Source organism: Carassius carassius, chromosome 44 (genome assembly GCF_963082965.1).
Source record: "Carassius carassius chromosome 44, fCarCar2.1, whole genome shotgun sequence".
NCBI classification, from domain to species: Eukaryota; Metazoa; Chordata; class Actinopteri; order Cypriniformes; family Cyprinidae; genus Carassius; species Carassius carassius.
Window position 1 is genome coordinate 292,501 of NC_081798.1, and position 10,844 is coordinate 303,344.

Consider the following 10,844-nt stretch of genomic DNA (forward strand, 5'->3'; position numbering starts at 1 on the left):
TTAAAAGATTAAAGAAAAACCTTGTCAAAGAGCCATAGTTAAAAAACCCTGTAGCTTTATATTATTTAAGCCTTCTGTATGCTATTGTGTTTGCCATGAGAGTATCACAGATATCATCACAACATTCAGGATATTTATTATTAGTAGTATTAGTATCAGTATATATTAATCATCTGCAATCACTTAGTTTAACAAACCAGTCCGAAAACAACCAGAAAAGCCAAACTGTGAGTGAGAAAAAGAAGGGATGATGAGATATATACATAGGGAGAGAGGGGGGGGGGGGGGTGTTGGGGTCTAAACTGCCTCTTCAACAAATCTGAGCGGAGGGCGGGGGGGCTGGAGAACTGAACTCAGCAGCCGACGCAAGAAAACCTGCAATTAGACAAGGTTCTGCTGCAGGAGCTTCAGCAGCTCGCAGACGCAGTTCACTGCTCTTTATTTAGACATTACGATTCCTAAACACATCATTAAAGGGCTATTCCAACCAAACATTATTATTTTGTTTTAACTCGCTGTCATGCATTTTCAAACCTGTGTGACTTTCTTTCTTCTGTGGAAGATATTCTGAATAATGTCAGTAACCTAATTGTTTCGTTTCCTATTGACTTCTGTTATATTGACAAAAAAAATACACTGAAGGTCAACGGGAACCAAAACTGATCGGTTACCCACATTCTCCAGAATATCTGCTTTTGTGTTCAACAGAGGAAAGAAATTTAATTTTGGGTGGAATATCTCTTTAAATATGACTATTCTTTGCTTTAATTTAAAAACTGGGAAAATGTTTTATTTATTACATTAGATTATTCTACATCATTTATTTGATTACAATAACTGTCTAGCTGAAATAGTGATTCCCTTGAAGCTGAAAACGCTGTGAAGTTTGGGTAGGAGTTTTGTGTAATTTGTATCTTGTTAAAAAGTCAGTAAATATGTAGTTAAAAAATATTATATTAAAAATTATTACTATAATTGTAAAGGTAAGTGGTCAGAAGGACATACACAAAGTTTAACATGAAAAAATTCTCCATATAACCCTAAATGACAACCCTGTGATTTTACAACTGTACACCTGTGTATCAAACATTAAAACGAAAGCAGGGACAGTAAAGGTAAATAATCAAAGTAAACTCACTATCAGCAAACAAACATAAACACTGCAGAAGAAAAAAAAACAAGGCAAGAGAAACGTGTCTGTTATTTCATCATCTGGAGACAAATATCAGAGACATGAGTCTGGAACGAGAAACACGAAGAGAAACTCTACGAGAGGATGAGATGGAGAGAAGAAAAGTAAAAGCATCAGCGTGAGAGCGACAGGAAAACTCAAAGGTGTAATTAGACGAGTGAAAGACGAGAGAACGAGGAGAGAAAGCGTCTCAGGTAGTGTAAGAGAAATCTCCTCACTGCAGCAGAAAAACTGCTCTGTCAGGAAACAAGGCCCGTTTCTTACAGTAAGGGCTTTTTCAAGCAGAGAGACTCGTGGGTTAATTTTGTTCTGGAGGCACACACAGATAAGTTAACTAAATCTTATTTCCCCTCCCGCTCTGTCGCAGGTCAGCACAAACACAGACACATAAATAACACACAGAGAGAGGAGAGAAGCACAAAGAGGACCACAGAGACTCAATCCGATCAGACGAGACACACGCAAGACAAACGCAAGACAGACGAGACACACACGAGACAGATGAGACACACACAAGACACACAAGAGACAAACGAGACACACACAAGACAGACGAGACAGATGAGACACACACGAGACAAACATAAGACAGACGAGACACACACATGGGACACACACAAGACACACGAGACAGATAAGACACACACAAGACAGACGAGACAGATGAGACACACACGAGACAGATGAGACACACACGAGACACACGCAAGACTAACGAGACACACACAAGACAGATGAGACACACACGAGACAGATGAGATACACACGAGACAGATGAGATACACACGAGACACACACAAGACAGACGAGACACACACAAGACAGATGAGACACACACGAGACAGACGAGACACACACGAGACAGATGAGATACACACGAGACACACACAAGACAGATGAGACACACATGAGACAGACGAGACACACACAAGACAGATGAGACACACACGAGACAGATGAGATACACACGAGACACACACAAGACAGATGAGACACACATGAGACAGACGAGACACACACAAGACAGATGAGACACACACGAGACAGATGAGATACACACGAGACACACACAAGACAGATGAGACACACACAAGACAGACAAGACACACACAAGACAGATGAGACACACACGAGACAGATGAGACACACACAAGACAGACGAGACACACACGAGACAGATGAGATACACACGAGACACACACAAGACAGATGAGACACACACGAGACAGACGAGACACACACGAGACACACACAAGACAGATGAGACACACATGAGACAGACGAGACACACACAAGACAGATGAGACACACACGAGACAGATGAGATACACACGAGACACACACAAGACAGATGAGACACACACAAGACAGACAAGACACACACAAGACAGATGAGACACACACGAGACAGATGAGACACACACAAGACAGACGAGACACACACAAGACAGATGAGACACACACGAGACACACACAAGACAGATGAGACACACACGAGACAGACGAGACACACACAAGACAGATGAGACACACACGAGACACACACAAGACAGATGAGACACACACGAGACACACACAAGACAGACGAGACACACACGAGACAGATGAGATACACACGAGACACACACAAGACAGATGAGACACACATGAGACAGACGAGACACACACAAGACAGATGAGACACACACGAGACACACACAAGACAGATGAGACACACACGAGACAGATGAGATACATACGAGATACACACAAGACAGACGAGACACACACGAGACAGATGAGATACACACGAGACACACACAAGACAGATGAGACACACATGAGACAGACGAGACACACACAAGACAGACGAGACACACACAAGACAGATGAGACACACACGAGACACACACAAGACAGATGAGACACACACAAAACAGACGAGACACACACAAGACAGATGAGACACACACGAGACACACACAAGACAGATGAGACACACACGAGACACACACAAGACAGACGAGACACACACGAGACAGATGAGATACACACGAGACACACACAAGACAGATGAGACACACATGAGACAGACGAGACACACACAAGACAGACGAGACACACACAAGACAGATGAGACACACGAGACACACACAAGACAGATGAGACACACATGAGACAGACGAGACACACACAAGACAGACGAGACAGAAGCTACTACAGCTATCTTCATGATGAGAAACATATTAAAATATGAAGAGAAAATCTATGTACTTCCATAAGAAGAAAATTGAAATCGAAATAAATATGGCCTTCTTTTTTATTAAAGGGTTAGTAGTACACCCCAAAATCTACGAAATTATATCAGAAATGATCTGACCTAAATTATTATTATTATTGACCTAATATTTTAATTTTTTTACTGTGGGATACTGTAGTTTCTAAGATTTATTTATTTATTTATTCATTTATTTATTTGAAATATTGTTATATATTAGATGTTGTTTATATATATTAGTGATTTATATTAAAAACAACATTCTTGGGGCAGTTCATTTCATCTGAACAGGAAGGTTCCACTAAGGACAATATGTGCAGAACAAATACAGTATGCCATGTTTCAGAGCGTTGTTATGGAAAGAATGCTTCCACAGAGTTATATCTTTATGACTAGCACAGCCGAGTTCACTAATGCATCCACAAGTTAATACATATATAACCCTGGAGCACAAAACTAGTCAAAAGGGTTTTTGAAAATGAGATTTATGCATCTGAAGCTGAATAAATGATCTCTCCATTGATGTGTGGTTTGTTCGGAGGACAATATTTGTCTGAGATACAACTATTTGAAAATCTGGAATCTGAGGGAGCACAAAAATCTAAATATTGAGAAAATCATCTTTAAAGTTGTTCAGATGAATTCTTAGCGATGCATATCACTAATCACAAATGAGGTTTTGATATATTTACGGTAGGAGGTTTACTAAATATCTTCGTAGATCATGATCTTTACGTAATATCCTAATGATTTTTGGCATAAAAGAGAAATGTTTAATTGTGACTCATACAATGTATTGTTGTCTATTTCTACTGCTTTTGTGCTCCAGGGACACATTTATATACATATATATGAAGCATTTCGTTTTGAAGCAAAACACAAACGACGATGTGTCAGGATGTTTTTCACATTTGGGACACTTGACTCGTCTCACTGCGTTCTGGACAGGTGTGACGGCCGTCTCGCCTTCACTAACGAGCTCGTTTCCCTCCTCTTGTGCCCTTCTGGAGTGTGTGTGTAGAGACACATTAGTGTGAGATGATGAGCGCTTCATCCTAACGCCATTAGCTTTCAAACAAACGCTCAGAGCAAACGCCACACCTGCCCAAACAGGTGAATCTCAAAAGAAGCGCTCTTTCTCGTCTCCTGTCTGGATTTCACTGTTTCGGAGGTTCGTTTGGGGCGTGTGGAGATTGCAAGAGCGAGCAACTCTTCAACACTGCGGGTAAAAACTGCAGCAAAGTGCAGCCGGGATGATGCAACTGGAAGACATCGTCCTTGCGTGTAACTCCAGGCAAACCAGGAACGCCATCAACTGATGGAAAGAGTGCGAGAGACATTATGAATATCCATACTTCACTGCGGCAGACACGCTTCCAAGAAAACTTTCCTATGAATGCAAAGCCTTGATGATTATCTTTAAACTTTATTTGCGAAATCTGTAATTGCAGGGAAATCAAACATCTGAGAGACCTTTTGTGAAACGTAGACATTCTTTATAAAACCATTTAGACAGAAAGGTTCTTCTTTATTTTTAAGAGTGTAGTTTAAAAATAAATTATTTTTTACTTTGAGAGTTTATGGTTACCAGACATCAGAGATTCTCTCTTAAATCTATATTTTCTACATTGCATTTATCTTTACAATCAAACCTTGTCGTGGCGAGCTGTAATAAATCTAAACATGATCTCCACTGAATTGTTTGCTGAATAAATGCACTTCTGTGCCACAACACAAGCCTTTTGTCTCTATCTCTGCTTTTGAGAGATTGTGTTTATATTTCTGATCATATTAAAAGAATCAGAACACTAAATGAAGTCAAATAAAGCATCGGTCAAAGTACAATAATTCTGATGCAATTTCTCAAAAGATGACAATCGTGATCAGTGCTTTTCGAGCAAAATAACTGCGACTGGTCATTATGCAGCAGGAGTAAAACTAGATTAAAATATGGATAAAAATCCAGCTGATTTAAAGCAGGACCCGAGTCACATCCAGTTAACAACCACTGTACAATCAAACTAGCAATGTATATATACTGATATCTGTTTGTAATGGTGTGAAGGGTTTGTTTGTGCTCGTGCTCTGGTTCTCTGGCGTCCGGACTGCAGTGGTTTGTGTGTGATTCCCACGGCGTCTGTCTTTAACTGAGCCACTGTTCTGAGGCGCTGCCTTACTATACTTGAGCTGTATCTTACAGCGGATTTCATCATTCCTCAAAGAGGCCATTAAAAATAGACTCCATTGATCTATACACACACACACACACTTTTGCCTCTTTTTTACATTAACTGAGAAAACTGTGTATGTGTGGAGCTTGTAGATTCACACACACTGACCTCAAATAACCTTCATCTCTCTCTGTCTGACCGCCGCTATTACACACACTCATGAAGATGAACACACACACATGCATGCAGTGGTTAATGATCACGATTGTGTTTACTCTATAGCACCTGCCACACACACACACACACACACACACACACATACAGCTCAACGTCTTTCCTGGAGTTTCATCAACCCTCCACCCAGATCTGCCCACAAACACACACACACACACACACACACACATCAAGGCTAATATGTGTGAATTCAACCTGCAAACACAAACATCAAACTGTTGCTGCTCTGCATGCATGCATGCGTGTGCGTGTGTGTGTGTGTGTGTGTGTGGTGAGAGCTCAACGATTCCCCCACAGAAGGTAATAAATCTCAGGCTCATCTCCTGCACTGAATACTGAACATTGTTCATTTGTCCTCATAAGCTTGAGCGAGAGATATTTATTAAACAGAGGAACGGTGAGAGAGAGAGAGACTTTCTGAAGGACACCTGTCCTCAGCACACACACACACACACACACACACACACACATCACTCACACTGACAACTTCCTGTTAAAAATATCCGTCTCTGATAAATTAAGGATGTTTGCACAAAATAGAACAGATGTAATTGACTTCCTGTTGAGATGCACGTATGTGGTGAATCTCATAATGCCGCTCAAGAACATGCGCAGAGCTAAATTTAGACACAATACTAAATACTATAAATATGTATTTTAAATTTACATACTTTTTTTTACTAAATAAATGTAAAAAAATGAAAATGACTATTTACAATTTTCTTCTGATTTTTAATTGATTTTTGGACCTTTTTATTTTACTGTAATCTTACACCATGAATGAAAAAATTTAAACATTAAAAAGCTTGTTTAATAACTTACTGCACTGTAAAAAGTGCATTTCTCAACCTAACTTCTTTTACTGTAATGCATAAAATAAAATAAAAATGTGTAATGCTCTTTGGACTAAAACATACATTTTAACAGGATGGAAAGATCTTTTGTTCAGAGAAACTGATGTGATCAAACAGGCTTGATATGAACATTGTCCTCAAACACACAGAACGCAGCTCAGCCTTCTCTACAACACACACACACACACACACAGCTAATGCAGCCGCATCGCTCTGAATAAGAGGAAGAGTATTCTGCTGGGGGAAGAAAGAAAAAAAGGAGAAAAACTACCTGTTAGTAAAAAAAGAGGAAGAACAGAAACTGCAATCTGTTGCAAAACATTTACTGTAAATGCAAACGATCGCATTTCTTTTGGTGATGCAAGTCTCGCATTTGAAAAAAAGTTGCAAGTGCAGCATTCAGCCCTCTCTCGTTCATCATCACACCGTTTAAACCATCTCTTTACACCTTCACTTAAAGAGTAACCCCTAAGGCCAACACATCTCGAGTCACTTCCGACATCAGCATCATCATCGTGGCATTACGACGCTCTCAGAGCACCAAGATCACCAGGAACTGGAGCTAACACCATCTGTCAGACGAGAGGCTGTTTCTGGTCGTCTCAGCACTTTCACAGAATGCCTTAAAGTAAAAAAAAACTCTCCTGTTCACCACAACTTCAATCCTGCTCTCGTTCGCTCTCGACATCAGCAGATTTCACTCATGAGCTGGTTTAAGAGCAGGCCGAGCCCATGTTCAGTCCTGATCAGATTACACTGCTCCAGCACTGCGCTTCAGACTCTAATTGCACAAATATCACAATTAGCTGGAACTGTTATTGGGAGATTTCCGGTTAATGATGTAAACAGGCTCTTAAAAGGGTCTAAATGGATTTACATGGTTACACAAATCTCACTAGGAGAAGCAGTGTGTATTTGTATATGAATATGATAAACAAACAGCAGCAGTTTTGAACACCTAGACATGTTTCTACATTGGAATATTATTGTTTGTTTAATGCCTTGCCAGCTACTACAGTTTTTTAATACAAAAAAATTGTTAAAATGCAGAAAATTTTGAAAAAAAAGTTTAAAAAATTATTAAAATTGAGCAAGCATGATGTGAGAAAATACATGCAAAAATGTTTTGTTTTTTTTTACTAGTTAAATGTAGCGAAATATGATAAGAAAAAAACCCAACATAAAATATCTTTCATAAGAAATCAGGTTCAAATGTAGCAAAATATGGTATAAAATCAAATTTAAAAAAAGCCTAAATTAAAAAATAAGGTTAAAATGTAGCAAAATATTTTCTAACAAAAAATATCTTAAATACAAATCGAATTATGAAATGATATATGATAAAAAGGTTATCTTCCATGAATAATCAGATTCAAACATAGGAAGATATGATATAAAAAGGTGCCCTTCCTTGAAAAATTTGCTTAAGATGAACAAATATTGTATTATATAAAAAAAAATCAATTAAAAAACAGGTTAAAATATAGAAAAATATGATTCAAAAATATTATCTTTCATGAAATATCAGGTTAAAATGTAGCAAAATGTGATATAAAAAATAAATAAGTATTCCATTAAAATCCCCAAAAAAGTTCTCACTTTAATAAAAATATTTTCATATGAACCAAGTCAGTACGTTTTATCTGTGATGGACAAAAATGCTGCTGATTCGGAACAAGCCCGCAATAAATACACAAGCAACAAAAAATCAGCTATTCCAAAAAGATCATCTTCCCTGAATAAGAGCAAAGATTCTGATAAATGCACTCAACTTCAAACATTCTAAAAACTCGTTATATATTGAATATAATCTATGTTATTCGTCTGTGTAAGCTGAAAGCATCAGTGCAATGATAAAGCCATCACCGTCACGCGCTCTCCCCGTGCCTCGAAAGCTGCCCGGTTTCGCGCGCTCCGGTGTGCCGTGTTGCCATGACGCCCCGGTTAACGGGCTCACATCAAGCTAATATCAGCGACTGATGAATCAGCATCTCGCATCTCCCTTCTTAATGCCACTGGTGCGATTATTCGCGCGGCGCTGATTTGAAATCGCGCCCATTTAGCGATTCAAAGCGCGCGCGCGGAAACAAAATCCAACCGTCAACCGTCAACTGTCAGTTACAGATGAAGCGACAAACAAACAATAAATGCTGAATAAAACTAGTTTCGCCACAAAATCTGACATGTCGAAATCAACATAGTATTATCTTAAGTAGGCTATAACATCGTAAATATATATAGGTTATCAAAATATTGCGGCACCATACCTGAGTACTTTTTGTACTTTCTACAGCAAAACGATGGAACGATTCGGAACGTGACAGGTGCCTAAAATTATGTTGGTAAGTGAACCTATGACACAACACCATGGTATTTGTCAAAAGTACTATGGTTTTACCACCTGATACCATCATGGTACAGTTTTACTGAGGGTGAAAAACAGACAAAAGCGAGAAAGATTAACGCACCTCGATCCGGTTCCGATGAACCTGCAGGTTCGGTTCCTCACGGATCCGCGCGTTTGTGTGGCTGTGTAACCTCTGGCTGACTAGAGGAGACACACACACAAGCACTTACACACTCTCTCTATAAATATAACGCGAGCCGAATGATTTCTGCAAGCGTTTCAAATGGAAAGCGACGATCAGAGCCGATGAGAACCGATCAGAACCGGCGACTGATCACGGATCGGGGTGTGTGAGTGTGTATCGACGAGCCCTTTGTCTGCTCGCTGTCATCATGGCTGTGTGTGTGTGTGTGTGTGTGTGTGTGTGTGTGTGTGTGTGAGTGTGAGGAAGCCCCGATCGTGATGAATCAGCACCGCGAGCCCTTTAAAACGCGTGTCCCGCTTTAACACACGCGAAGCGTCACGTCGCTTTCCCAGACAGACGACAAACGCGCGCACATACGAGCGCTGATGCTTACAGTAAACAATATATAGATTAATAAACTTATGTAATATTAACACAACTGCGTTATTATGGCTAAATATACAACAACTTAATATAATATACAACTACTACTACAATGGGGAATGGGATATTTATAAATAATTAAATAGTAAAGCTGACATGCAATAAATTAACTAGAGATGCTGCAAAAATGAAACCAAAAAGTAAAACGCTGACATCTGTGTCCCTGCAGCACAGAAGCAGTCATCAGTAGCACAGATATATTTGTAGCAATAGACAACAATACATTGTATGGGTCAAAATTATACATTTTTCTTAATTTATGCATTAGGATAATAAGTAAATATCATGTTCCATGAAGATATTCAGTAAACTTCCTATCGTAAATATATCAAAACTTCATTTGTGACGCTGCCAAAAAATTAAACCAAAAAGTAAATCGCTGACATATTTAAAAAAAAAAATTAAATAGCCTACATACCTTTCTTGACAGTTTAATTTTTTGAACAAAATCTAAAATAATATCACTCATTAATTATTTTAATTTAACACTATTATTCTGAATGTTATTCTGTATTCAGTGCCTCATGTGTTGAATGTATTTGTAAATGGTTCGTGTTCTGCACTATAAAAAGAAACTGACACACACACACGCAGTGTCGCGCACACTCAGCAAAACACTCCGAGCGCAACTTCAGCGCGTTTGGAAACGCCGCGAGGAACGACGCACTCACCGAAAGCGTCAGGAACCGTCCGGAGCAGCGGATGGCGGGAACGGTGGAACCGAAGAGAATCCGGCGGGAGTTTGTCGCGGTTGTCAGTGAATTTGTGACCGTGTTGATCCTCTTTCTCTCGCGCTGAAGCCAGGCGTCATATGATTTGCTTTGGTCACGTGGTTTCATTCATGAAGGATCTACGCAACGCCAGCGCGACTCTTAAAGGAACACGCGCAAACTGAGCGCTCAGAGACATGTTGCCAGCATGTTTGATACCAAATACATTAAGCACAGCATATTTACAAACGCCACTTAAAATGTCGCTTAAATGAGCGTGAGTATATTTGTTTCTAAGGTAAAGCAAGGCTAAAGACTGGTGATATCGGAATCTGCTGCTGTTGCTATGGTTACAAGAGCGCGTCTCCTTTCAAGAAAACTGTTGCTTTGGTGAATTATTCTTATTCATGATTTCAACTCATGGATATTTTTAAATAAATGTAATAAATAA

The 10,844-nt window shown here is 39.4% G+C and overlaps 1 protein-coding gene across 2 annotated transcripts in view; it reads right to left on the minus strand.

The window, feature by feature from the left end:
* mafgb (v-maf avian musculoaponeurotic fibrosarcoma oncogene homolog Gb) overlaps nt 1-10,482 on the minus strand; it is a 23,456-nt gene extending 12,974 nt beyond the window's left edge. Inside the window, exon 1 of one of the 2 annotated variants that reach the window (XM_059537627.1) lies at nt 10,355-10,482. The gene's annotated coding sequence lies outside the window, so the exon portion shown is untranslated. Of the gene's footprint in view, nt 1-9,176; nt 9,451-10,354 lie in introns of those variants that run through there. The other variant, XM_059537628.1, reaches the window with a different exon arrangement.
* Nucleotides 10,483-10,844: the final 362 nt, after the last annotated feature.